We start from the raw sequence: 11,371 nt of genomic DNA, 5'->3' as shown, positions 1-11,371 counted from the left end.
AGCCCTGCGCCCGCGCCGCCTCACGCAGCCAGCGCGCCGGAGCCGCCGCCGCCTGCCGGATTTTTCTCGCCGCCATTTTTTTGGTTTTTAGGTATAAAACCACCCACTTTTTATTAACCCTGGATTGGTTTTTTTATTTCATTTAGATTGGTTCAGTTTTTCTCGGTTAATTTATTTTACGAACGTTCGTTCGTTAGCTCGTTTTAACGAACGAATTCGTTCGTTTGCCTCTGTTAGCGGACGTTCGTCCGATAGATTTTTCTTTTTCTGTTTCAATTTCGTCAGGGACCTATTCATAATTATTTTTATCGCAGATTAGCCCCTGATCTTCAAACCCTCGCAACTTTTCAACCGTTCGTCCAAATCCAGTGAAACCAACGCCAAAATCTTCGTCTCGAAGACCTCTTTCCGGTTAAACAACTTGAACATGATTTTGACAATTTAAAATTTGGTTTCAAGCAGATTTGAGTTCGAAGTTCTGTTGATCGTAGTTTCAGTTCCATAGCTCTGATTCGATCGATTCTTTTTGCAAATCGAAGCTCTTTAGTTGAACTTTCAGATTGGATCTTCTTATTTGAGTTTTACCCTTGCATCTATGCTTGAGTGCTTATGTATGCTATTGTTTGTTTGCGATAGAATTTTCGGAGTGCGAATCATGCTACTATGAGTCTCTAGGGTTTGCGGATCGTCAGCAAGGCAAGTAACACATTGATCATACTCTTTTCATATCCAGTTTTTATGCATTAGTTACAATCCTCAAAAACTCCATGATTAGGATGTGTTTAACATGTGGGTATTTGGTAAGTAGATGATGAGGTAGAACCTATTGCCCTTTTATTATCAAACCCTCGGGAGTTATTTTCTACGTTATGCTTATGTTGCTATGCTATGCTTGTAGACGTGGATTGGGTTTGAGTGAATCCATGACAGATGTGAGATTATTAATTAATGGTTAACTTAAGGTGGCTATTTAAATACACATCTGGGTGGATTGGTTGCGGGCACCTCGGGATATACCAGTGCAGTCCTTTGGTTCGCCACCCAGGCTCAAAGGGATCATAAGATTATTAATGCTAGAAACTTCCATGTGCAGCCACAAGCTATTATGGGCTCTAGCATAGTTGAGTATGTTGCATGACCTCTTTCAGTGGTAGACTAGCAGATGTAGGGGATGTAGGTTGGTACTGTCTACCTAGAGTAAAGAGTTAATGTTTGTGAAAGACCGTGTCTCGGTCATCCATTTCTCAAACACCATGTAGTGCGAGAATTCCAACGGAGGAGATCGAGTCTTATGGGGAAAAGTGCGCAAACCTTTGCAGAGTGTACAAACTAATCATGGTTAGCCGTGTCCCCGGTTATGAACATCTTGAGTATCTCGTTCTTGGACTATCATGTTGATCTCGTCACTCTAAATTAATTTGTTGGGTTATTAATTAATTTTTAATTGGGATTGAGATGGGGTACCATTCTCAATGTTTATCAACTACCATGATAGTTAAATAAATATATATTCCTTTGTTGTAGGAAAAAATTGGCTTTTCGCAAAAACATTATAACCATAGAGCATCCACCAACCTTACATGCATGTAGTGATAGCCTTTACTTGTTCATTGCTTTACCGTGTTATTTTGCCAGCATATTCCATGTGCTGACCTGTTTCGGGCTGCAACAATCATGTTGCAGACTTTTCAGATGAAGAGTAAGGTGCGCTAGGTCGTTGTCGTGCACTCAGCTACGACGTTGGAGTTGATGGACTCGCTTTATCTTCCAAGCCTTCCGCTGTTATCGTATTTAGATGGCCTTAAGACATATTATTGTATTAAGTTCTCTTTTGAGACATTCGATGTAATAAGTGTGTGATTGCTACTCTATTATAAATCCTTCAAGTACTATGTGTTTCAGCATTACCGATCCAGGGATGACACTTATGCACAGAGATTTGACTGTTTGAGGTTAGATCACTACAAGATGGTATTAGAGCACACGCTGAATGTAGGACACGACCACTAAGATAAGCCATAGGTCACTCTTCTCTACTCATTTCCGACTCCTCTCCATTTTCCGCACTATAGGATGGCGGACTCAAGGAACAAGTTTGCACAACCGGATGAAGACACACCTTTTGGGAGACACTTGAAGGAAGTCACTAGGTACCTGAACATCAGAATACCAAGCTTCACCGGGACCTACATCGCCACTTTACCAGAAGAGGAGTGCTACCTCTTGAGCACTGTGTTGGTTTTCCCCGAAGAGGAAGGGATGATGCAGCAAAGTAGCGTAAGTATTTCCCTCAATTTTTGAGAACCAAGGTATCAATCCAGTAGGAGGCTATGCACGAGTCCCTCGTACCTGCACAAAACAAATAAATCCTCACAACCAATGCAAATAGTGGTTGTCAATCCCTATAAGGCCACTTACGAGAGTGAGATCTGATAGATATGATAAAGATAATTTTTTTTGGTATTTTTATGATAAAGATGCAAAGTAAAATAAAGGCAAAGTAAATAGCAAAGGAAATAACTAAGTAGTAGGAGATCAATATGATAAAGATAGACCCGGGGGCCATAGGTTTCACTAGTGGCTTCTCTCGAGAGCATAAATATTCTATGGTGGGTGAACAAATTACTGTTGAGCAATTGACAGAATTGAGCATAGTTATGAGAATATCTAGGTATGATCATGTATATAGGCATCACTTCCGAGACAAGTAGACCGACTCCTGCCTGCATCTACTACTATTACTCCACTCATCGACCGCTATCCAGCATGCATCTAGAGTATTATGTTAAAAACAGAGTAACGCCTTAAGCAAGATGACATGATGTAGAGGGATAAACTCAAGCAATATGAAGAAAACCCCATCTTGTTATCCTCGATGGCAACAATATAATACGTGCCTTGCTGTCCCTACTATCACTGGGAAAGGACACCGCAAGATTGAACCCAAAGCTAAGCACTTCTACCATTGCAAGAAAGATCAATCTAGTAGGCCAAACCAAACTGATAATTCAAAGAGACTTGCAAAGATAACCAATCATACATAAAAGAATTCAGAGAAGATTCAAATATTATTCATAGATAGACTTGATCATAAACCCACAATTCATCGATCTCAACAAACACACCACAAAAAGAAGATTACATCGAATAGTTCTCCACAAGAGAGGGGGAGAACATTGTATTGAGATCCAAAAAGAGAGAATAAGCCATCTAGCTACTAACTATGGACCCGTAGGTCTGAAGTAAACTACTCACACTTCATTGGAGAGGCTATGGTGTTGATGTAGAAGCCCTCCGTGATCGATGCCCCCTCCGGCGAAGCTCTGGAACAGGCCCCAAGGTGGGATCTCGTGGATACAGAAAGTTATGGCGGTGGACTTAGGGTTTTGGCTCTGTATCTGATCGTTTGGGGGTACGTGGATATATATAGGAGGAAGGAGTACGTCGATGGAGCAACATGGGGCCCACGAGGGTGGAGGGTGCACCTAGGGGGGGGGGGGTAGGCGCGCCCCCTACCTCGTGGCCTCCTCTTTTCTTTCTAGACGTAGGTTCCAAGTCTCCCGGGTCTTGTTCGTTGAGAAAATCACGTTTCCGAAGGTTTCATTCTGTTTGGACTCTGTTTGATATTCCTTTTCTTCGAAACCCTAAAATAGGCAAAAAAATAGCAATTCTGGATTGGGCCTCCGGTTAATAGGTTAGTCCCAAAAATAATATAAAAGTGTATAATAAAGCCCAATAATGTCCAAAACAGTAGATAATATAGCATGGAGCAATCAAAAATTATAGATACGTTGGAGACGTATCAAGGAGCGTTGGATGATTCGAGTTCAAGTTCCAGGAAGGACATTAACGCCAGTTACTGAGCCCATAGAGTTTTCCTTTGATGCACCAACCTGGAGTCTAGGAAAGAGCATGGCAGCCCACATCACCATGGGACATATCAGCGAAGTTTATCACAAGGATCTTAAGGACACGATCTACCAGATATGTGGGCGCCGAGATGAGCAATGGGAGATGATCAGCACTAAGAGAGACATGTCCATTGCAGCTTTCATCCAGGAGTTAAACCAGCACATTCGTCGACAGGAGAACCCAATGTGCGCAAGCATGATAGATCTAAAGAAGTTGATGACCAGTAACTTGGAGCTTGAAGAGGAACTCAAGTTTGCATGCGACGGATACGAGGAGAAAATCGCAATACTAGTGGAGAAGAATGACGACCTGACAAGGAAGCTAGGAGTATTCATGGGAGACCCTGCGCCAGGAGGATATGACGACCATCCCAAGGACTACATCATCATCGACGACATTGACTCCGACCCCGACAGTAGTGATGATGACTATGAAGATGAAGCTGGAGTGGATATCATGGAGTCTTCCACCGATCAAAATTTCTAGTCGACCACCATATTATTAGTAGTACTCCCCCATGTATATAGTAGTCCGAGCACTATAACGATAGTTAGATCGATTGTATGCCCTTATTTGAATTGATTGGTGTGATATGAATGTGTTTGTCTCATGTGCATATGGGTAGTGTTTTCTCACTAGACCTCACTCTATTCTAATCTCTCCCCTCTAAACCCATCAGATGCCTCCGAGACGTGACCCCGGATTTGTCTTCCCACCGGAGCTCACTCAATTGATCCAACAGCAGAATGCCTTGATGCAGTTACTAGTCCAGAACTAAGGCAACAATAACAATAACAACAACCCACCGCCACCACCTCCAGTTGACAATTTAGCCCGTTTTCTGAGGTTGCAACCGTCGGTGTTTTCCAGCAGCACCGAGCCAATAGTTGCTGATGATTGTCTACGTAGGATTGGAAGGGAGTTGACCACCGCAGGTTGCACAGATGCTGAGAAGGTGCGTTTTGCCGCACATCAATTGGATGGACCTGCAACCTCATGGTGGGAGAATTACACAGCCACTTTCCCCATGGCCAATGTCACTTGGGAGCAGTTTCAACAAGCATTCCGCACTGCACATGTCTCAACTGGAGCTATGAGCATGAAGAAGCGTGAGTTTCGCAACTTACGCCAGGGAAACCGTACTGTGGGGTAGTACGTGGACGAGTTCAGTAAGTTAGCCCGCCATGCCCCAGATGATGTGGCCACAGATGCGGCTAAGCAGGAGAAGTTTATGGAAGGGCTGAATGATGAGATGAGTATGCAGTTAATGGTGGCAACATTTAACAACTACCATGAGTTGGTAGACAAGGCTCTTATGATTGAAGGGAAGCAGCAACATACAGAGAGCCGCAAGAGGAAGTATGGACAAGGGAAGTACAATTCAGGAGCTCAGTAGAAGCCTTGTTTTACCCCGAACTCGGGAGTATATACCCATAACCATGGAGGCCATACCCACAATGGAGGAAGTTCGCATAGCCACGGTGGCTCGAAGAATGGAAATGGGAATGGAACAGGTAGCAATCAGAACCGCTCTAACCCAGCCACACCCGCCAAGAAGGACCAAAGTCACATTACTTGTTTCAAGTGCGGGAAGACTGGACACTATGCCAATGAGTGTCCTGAAGTAAAGAATGGTAATGGCAATGGAAGCTCTGGGAAGAAGCCCAACCCTTTCAACAAGGGACAAGTGAACCACTTTAACGTGGATGAGGTTGAAGAGTAGCCAGATGCAGTTATATGTAAGTTTTTGGTTAAGTCATTTACCGCTCTCGTTCTTTTTGATACTGGTGCATCGCATTCATACATATCAAGGGGATTTGTGGACAAGTTTAAGCTACCCACCTTAGCCCTTAGGTCACCCATGCTAGTAAGCTCACCAGGAGCAGAGTATATGGCCAGCCGATGGTGCGATCGGTTACCCTTAATCATTGGTAGCCATGTTTTCCCCTCAGACCTAATAATTCTAGAGTCACAAGGATTGTATGTGATACTAGGCATGGATTGGCTATCGAAGTATGGAGGGACCATTGACTGTGCTAGTAGGTCAATTCTGCTCACCACCCCAGAGGGAAAAAGGATTAAGTATGTATCCATGCATGCGCCAGAGAACCCAAGTAAATTCCCTCTCAGGAGTTGTTTAGGAGGAAGCGCATGTAGTGAAGGATTACCCGGATGTATTTCCAGAGGAATTACCAGGCATGCCGCCGGATCAAGGCATTGAGTTTTTCATAGAGTTGTTGCCAGGCACTAGACGGATATCGAAGAGACCATACCGGATGCCCGCAAATGATCTGGAGGAGATAAAGAAGCAGATTAAGGAGTTATTGGAGAAAGGTTACATTCGACGAAGTTCGTCACCATGGGGAGCACCAGTGCTTTTGGTTGAGAAGAAGGATGGATCTTTGAGAATGGTTGTTGATTATCGTGCATTGAATGAAGTGACAATCAAGAACAAGTACCCACTTCTGATGATCAATGATTTGTTCGACCAACTGCAAGAAGGTAAAGTATTCTCCAAGCCTGATCTACGATCAGGATATCACCAGTTGAAGATCCGAGAACAGGATATACCCAAGACAGCCTTCACCATAAGGTATGGGCTATATGAGTACACGGTTATGTCATTTGGATTGACCAACGCCCCTGCCTATTTCATGAGTATGATGAATAAGGTGTTCATGGAGTTCTTGGATAAGTTTGTTGTGGTGTTCATTGACGATATCTTGGTATACTCGAAGAATGAAGAGGAGCACAAGGAGCATTTGCATTTAGTTCTCGAGAAGCTCAGGGAACATCAGTTGTATGCCAAGTTTAGCAAGTGTGAGTTTTGGTTAAAGGAAGTTGGATTTCTTGGCCATGTTATATCAGGAGAAGGTATAGCAGTGGATCTTACCAAGGTTCAGTCTGTCACTGAGTGGTTGGCACCCACCTCAGTTGGAGAGATCCGCAGTTTTCTTGGGCTCACGGGATATTATCGGAGATTCATTGAGAATTTTTCTAAAATTACGAAGCCCATGACTGAGTTGTTGAAGAAAGACACCAAGTTCAAATGGACAGATGAATGTGAGGCAAGTTTTTAGGAGCCGAAGAAACATTTTGTTACAGCCCCAGTGCTGATTCTGTCGGATATACGCAAGGATTTCCAAGTGTATTGTGATGCTTCTCGCTTAGGACTTGGAGGTGTACTTATGCAAGACGAAAGAGTGGTTTCATATGCCTCATGTCAGCTTGGACCGCATGAGTTGAATTATGCCACGCATGATTTGGAGTTAGTAGCTGTAGTGCATGCACTCAAGACCCGGAGACATTTTCTTATTGGAAATCGTTGTGATGTGTACACGGATCACGAGAGTTTGAAGTACATTTTCACACAGAAGGAGCTGAATCTCAAGCAAAGGAGATGGTCGGAGCTTATAAAAGATTATTGAGGGAGTCCTAGATTAGGGGGTCTCCGGACAGCCGGACTATATCCTTTGGTCGGACTGTTGGACTATGAAGATACAAGATTGAAGACTTCGTCCCGTGTCCGGATGGGACTCTACTTGGCGTGGAAGGCAAGCTAGGTAATATGGATATGCATATCTCCTCTTTTGTAACCGACCTTGTGTAACCCTAGCCCCCTCCGGTGTCTATATAAACCGGAGGGTTTTAGTCCGTAGGACAACATACAATCATACTATAGGCTAGCTTCTAGGGTTTAGCCTCTCTGATCTCGTGGTAGATCAACTCTTGTAATACTCATATCATCAAGAACAATCAAGCAGGACGTAGGGTTTTACCTTCATCAAGAGGGCCTGAACCTGGGTAAACATCGTGTCCCCTGCCTCCTGTTACCATCCGCCTTAGGCGCACAGTTTGGGACCCCTTACCTGAGATCCGCCGGTTTTGACACCGACATTGGTGCTTTCATTGAGAGTTCCACTGTGTCGTCACCATAAGGCTTGATGGCTCCTTCGATCATCGCTAGCGATGCGGTCCAGGGTGAGGCTTTTCTCCCTGGACAGATCTTCATATTCGGCAACTTTGCACTGCGGGCCAATTCGCTTGGCCATCTGGAGCAGATTGAGAGCTATGCCCCTGGCCATCAGGTCAGATTTGGAAACTTGAACTACACGGCCGATATCCGGAGACTTGATCTTCGACGGATTCGGGCCCATGTCGGACGCACCGTACAGTCTTGACGAGCATGACGTAACTCTGCCGTCGGACAGTGTTCGGGAGATCGCATCCGCAGCTACTCCGTCCATCAATCCGGAGCAAGTCGCTCCACCCGAGAGCGGAGGGATGGACCCCGCCATGGAGGCAGCACTCTCAGTGGCGACAGAGACGGATACTGACTTCACCCCTTACGAGAGTCGTGTCGCCGAACCACTGGATTTATCTCCGGCCACGGACTCTGAGCCGCTCATATCCGTGCCCGTCGAGTCCGACTGGGCGCCGATCATGGAGTTCACCTTTGCGGAAATCTTTCAGCACTCACCATTCGGGGATGTGCTAAATTCATTAAGGTCTCTCTCCCTGTCAGGAGAACCTTGGCCGAACTATGTCCGGCTAGAATGGGATGCAAACGACAAAGAAATTCGCTGCCCACCCACCACCCACTTAGTAGCCACTGTCGACGACTTAACCGACATGCTCGACTTCGGCTCCGAAGACTTCAACGGTATGGACGACGAAGCCGGAGACGAACAAGATCCACCGCCCTCGGGGCAATGGACTGCCACCTCATCATATGATATATACATGGTGGACACCCCTAAAGAAGCCAATGGCAACGAGACAACGGAGGATGACCCCTCCAAGAAGCAACCCAAGCGCCGACGTCAGCGGCGCCGCTCTAAGTCCCGCCACAGCAAGAGCAGTGATACCGGCACAGGAGATAATAACACTCCGGATAGCGCCGAAGACAACAGCAATCCCCTCCAGCACGATGCAGAGCTAGAGGACAAACAAGCTAGCCCTCCAGAGCAGGCAGTAGATGGAGAACCGGAGGGGGACAATTACATGCCTCTCTCCAAAGACGAGGCGAGCCTCGGCGACGACGAGTTTATCGTGCCTGAGGACCCCGTTGAGCAAGAGCGCTTCAAGCGCTGGCTTATGGCCACGATAAGTAGCCTAAAGAAGAAACAACAACAGCTTCAAGCTGATCAAGACTTGCTAGCAGACAGATGGACCGAAGTCCTTGCGGCCAAGGAGCATGAACTCGAGCGCCCGTCCAAGAGTTACCCAAAACGCAGGTTGCTACCTCACTTCGAGGAGGAAGTATTGAAACCTCATTCACCAGTGTATGATGCGGCTGACCGGCCAGTACGCGGCCGAGCCAGAGAGGCGTTTCAGCCTAAAGTTCAGACCGCACCCCGTCGCCACTCAGTCAAAAATACTAAGGCCTGGGGCAACACAGAGGACCTGCGAGACATCTTGGACAGTAATGCAAAAATCACAAGGTCAATATACGGGACACGCGCACGTGCGCCCACACAGGACGATGATCATCGCGTCGGATACACCAAGAGTAAATCCGGCCGGGCCGAATACAGCAGACAAGACTCATACGAACTACGACGGGATATAGCCCGACACAGAGGTGCCGCACACCCCCTATGCTTCACTCATGAAGTTATGAATCATGAATTCCCGGAGGGTTTCAAACCCGTAAATATCGAATCATACGATGGCACAACAGATCCCACTGTATGGATTGAGGATTTCCTCCTTCACATCCACATGGCTCGCGGTGACGATCTACATGCCATCAAGTACCTCCCACTAAAACTCAAAGGACCAACTCGGCATTGGATGAATAGCTTGCCAGCAGATTCCGTTGGCAGTTGGGAGGATTTGGAAGATGCATTTCTTGACAACTTCCAGGGCACTTATGTGAGGCCACCGGATGCTGATGACTTGAGCCACATAACCCATCAGCCAGGGGAATCGGCCAGACAATTTTGGACATGGTCCCTAACTAAGAAAAATCAAATTGTAGACTGTCCGGATGCAGAAGCCCTAGCGACATTCAAGCATAACATCCGCGATGAGTGGCTCGCCCGCCACCTCGGCCAAGAGAAGCCAAAATCTATGGCAGCCCTCACAACACTCATGACCCGCTTTTGCGCGGGCGAGGATAGCTGGCTGGCTCGCAACAACAACACATCAAGGAATCCGGATACCTCGGATACCAAAGATGTTAACGGTAGGCAGCGTCGTAATAGACCAAAGCGCCGCAATAACGACGATAACACCGAAGATACGACAGTCAATACCGGATTCAGAGGCTCTAGATCTGGTCAGCAGAAGAAGCCATTTAAAAGAAATACTCGGGCTCTGTCCAGTCTGGATCGCATACTGGATCGCTCGTGTCAAATCCACGGCACCCCTGACAAGCCAGCCAATCACACCAACAGAGAATGCTGGGTGTTCAAGTAGGCCGGCAAATTAAATGCCGAAAACAAGGACATGGGGCTGCATAGCGATGGCGAGGAGGAGCCTCGGCCGCCGAACCCAGGAGGACAGAAGGGGTTTCCCCCACAAGTGAAGACAGTGAACATGATATACGCAGCCCACATTCCCAAGAGGGAGCAGAAGCGTGCACTAAGGGACGTCTACGCGATGGAGCCCGTCGCCCCGAAGTTCAACCTATGGTCTGCTTGTCCGATCACCTTCGATCGCATGGACCACCCCACTAGTATCCGTCACGGCGGGTCCGCCGCACTGGTCCTAGACCCCATCATTGACAGATTTCACCTCACTCGAGTCCTTATGGACGGCGGCAGCAGTCTGAACCTGCTTTATTAGGATACAGTGCGAAAAATGGGTATCGATCCCTCAAGGATCAAACCCAGCAAAACCACCTTTAAAGGCATCATCCCAGGTGTAGAGGCCCATTGCACAGGCTCAATCACACCGGAAGTGGTCTTCGGATCACCGGATAACTTCCGAAGCGAAGAGTTAATCTTCGACATCGTCCTGTTTCGCAGTGGCTATCATGCACTGCTCGGACGGACAACATTTGCAAAATTCAGTGCAGTGCCGCATTACGCATACCTCAAGCTCAAGATGCCAGGACCCCGCGGGGTCATAACAGTAAATGGAAACACAGAACGCTCGCTCCATACGGAAGAGCACACTGCGGCCCTTGCAGCACAGGCACAAAGCAGCCTGTTCAGGCAGACCACTCATTCGGTGTTACAACCCCCGGACACCTTCAAGCAAGTCCGGAACAATCTACAACAGGATCGCCTGGTGCGATCAGTGCTCGCCTAGCAATCCGGCCCCCGTCCCAGTCCCAGTGCAGCGATGAAATTCGTACCGCGCATACATAACTACGCATTGAAAATACCATGGACATAGGCGGGGGCACAATCAGGACACGCCCAACATTGTGGCTTAACCACACCAGGGGCTATATACCTTTGACATTCCTTTTCTCTTTCAGGGCCTAACTCTTTGGAAGCCCTTTCCG

This window comes from Triticum aestivum, chromosome 3A, assembly GCF_018294505.1.
Source record: "Triticum aestivum cultivar Chinese Spring chromosome 3A, IWGSC CS RefSeq v2.1, whole genome shotgun sequence".
Taxonomy (NCBI): Eukaryota; Viridiplantae; Streptophyta; class Magnoliopsida; order Poales; family Poaceae; genus Triticum; species Triticum aestivum.
Note: the sequence above shows the minus strand (reverse complement) of the source record.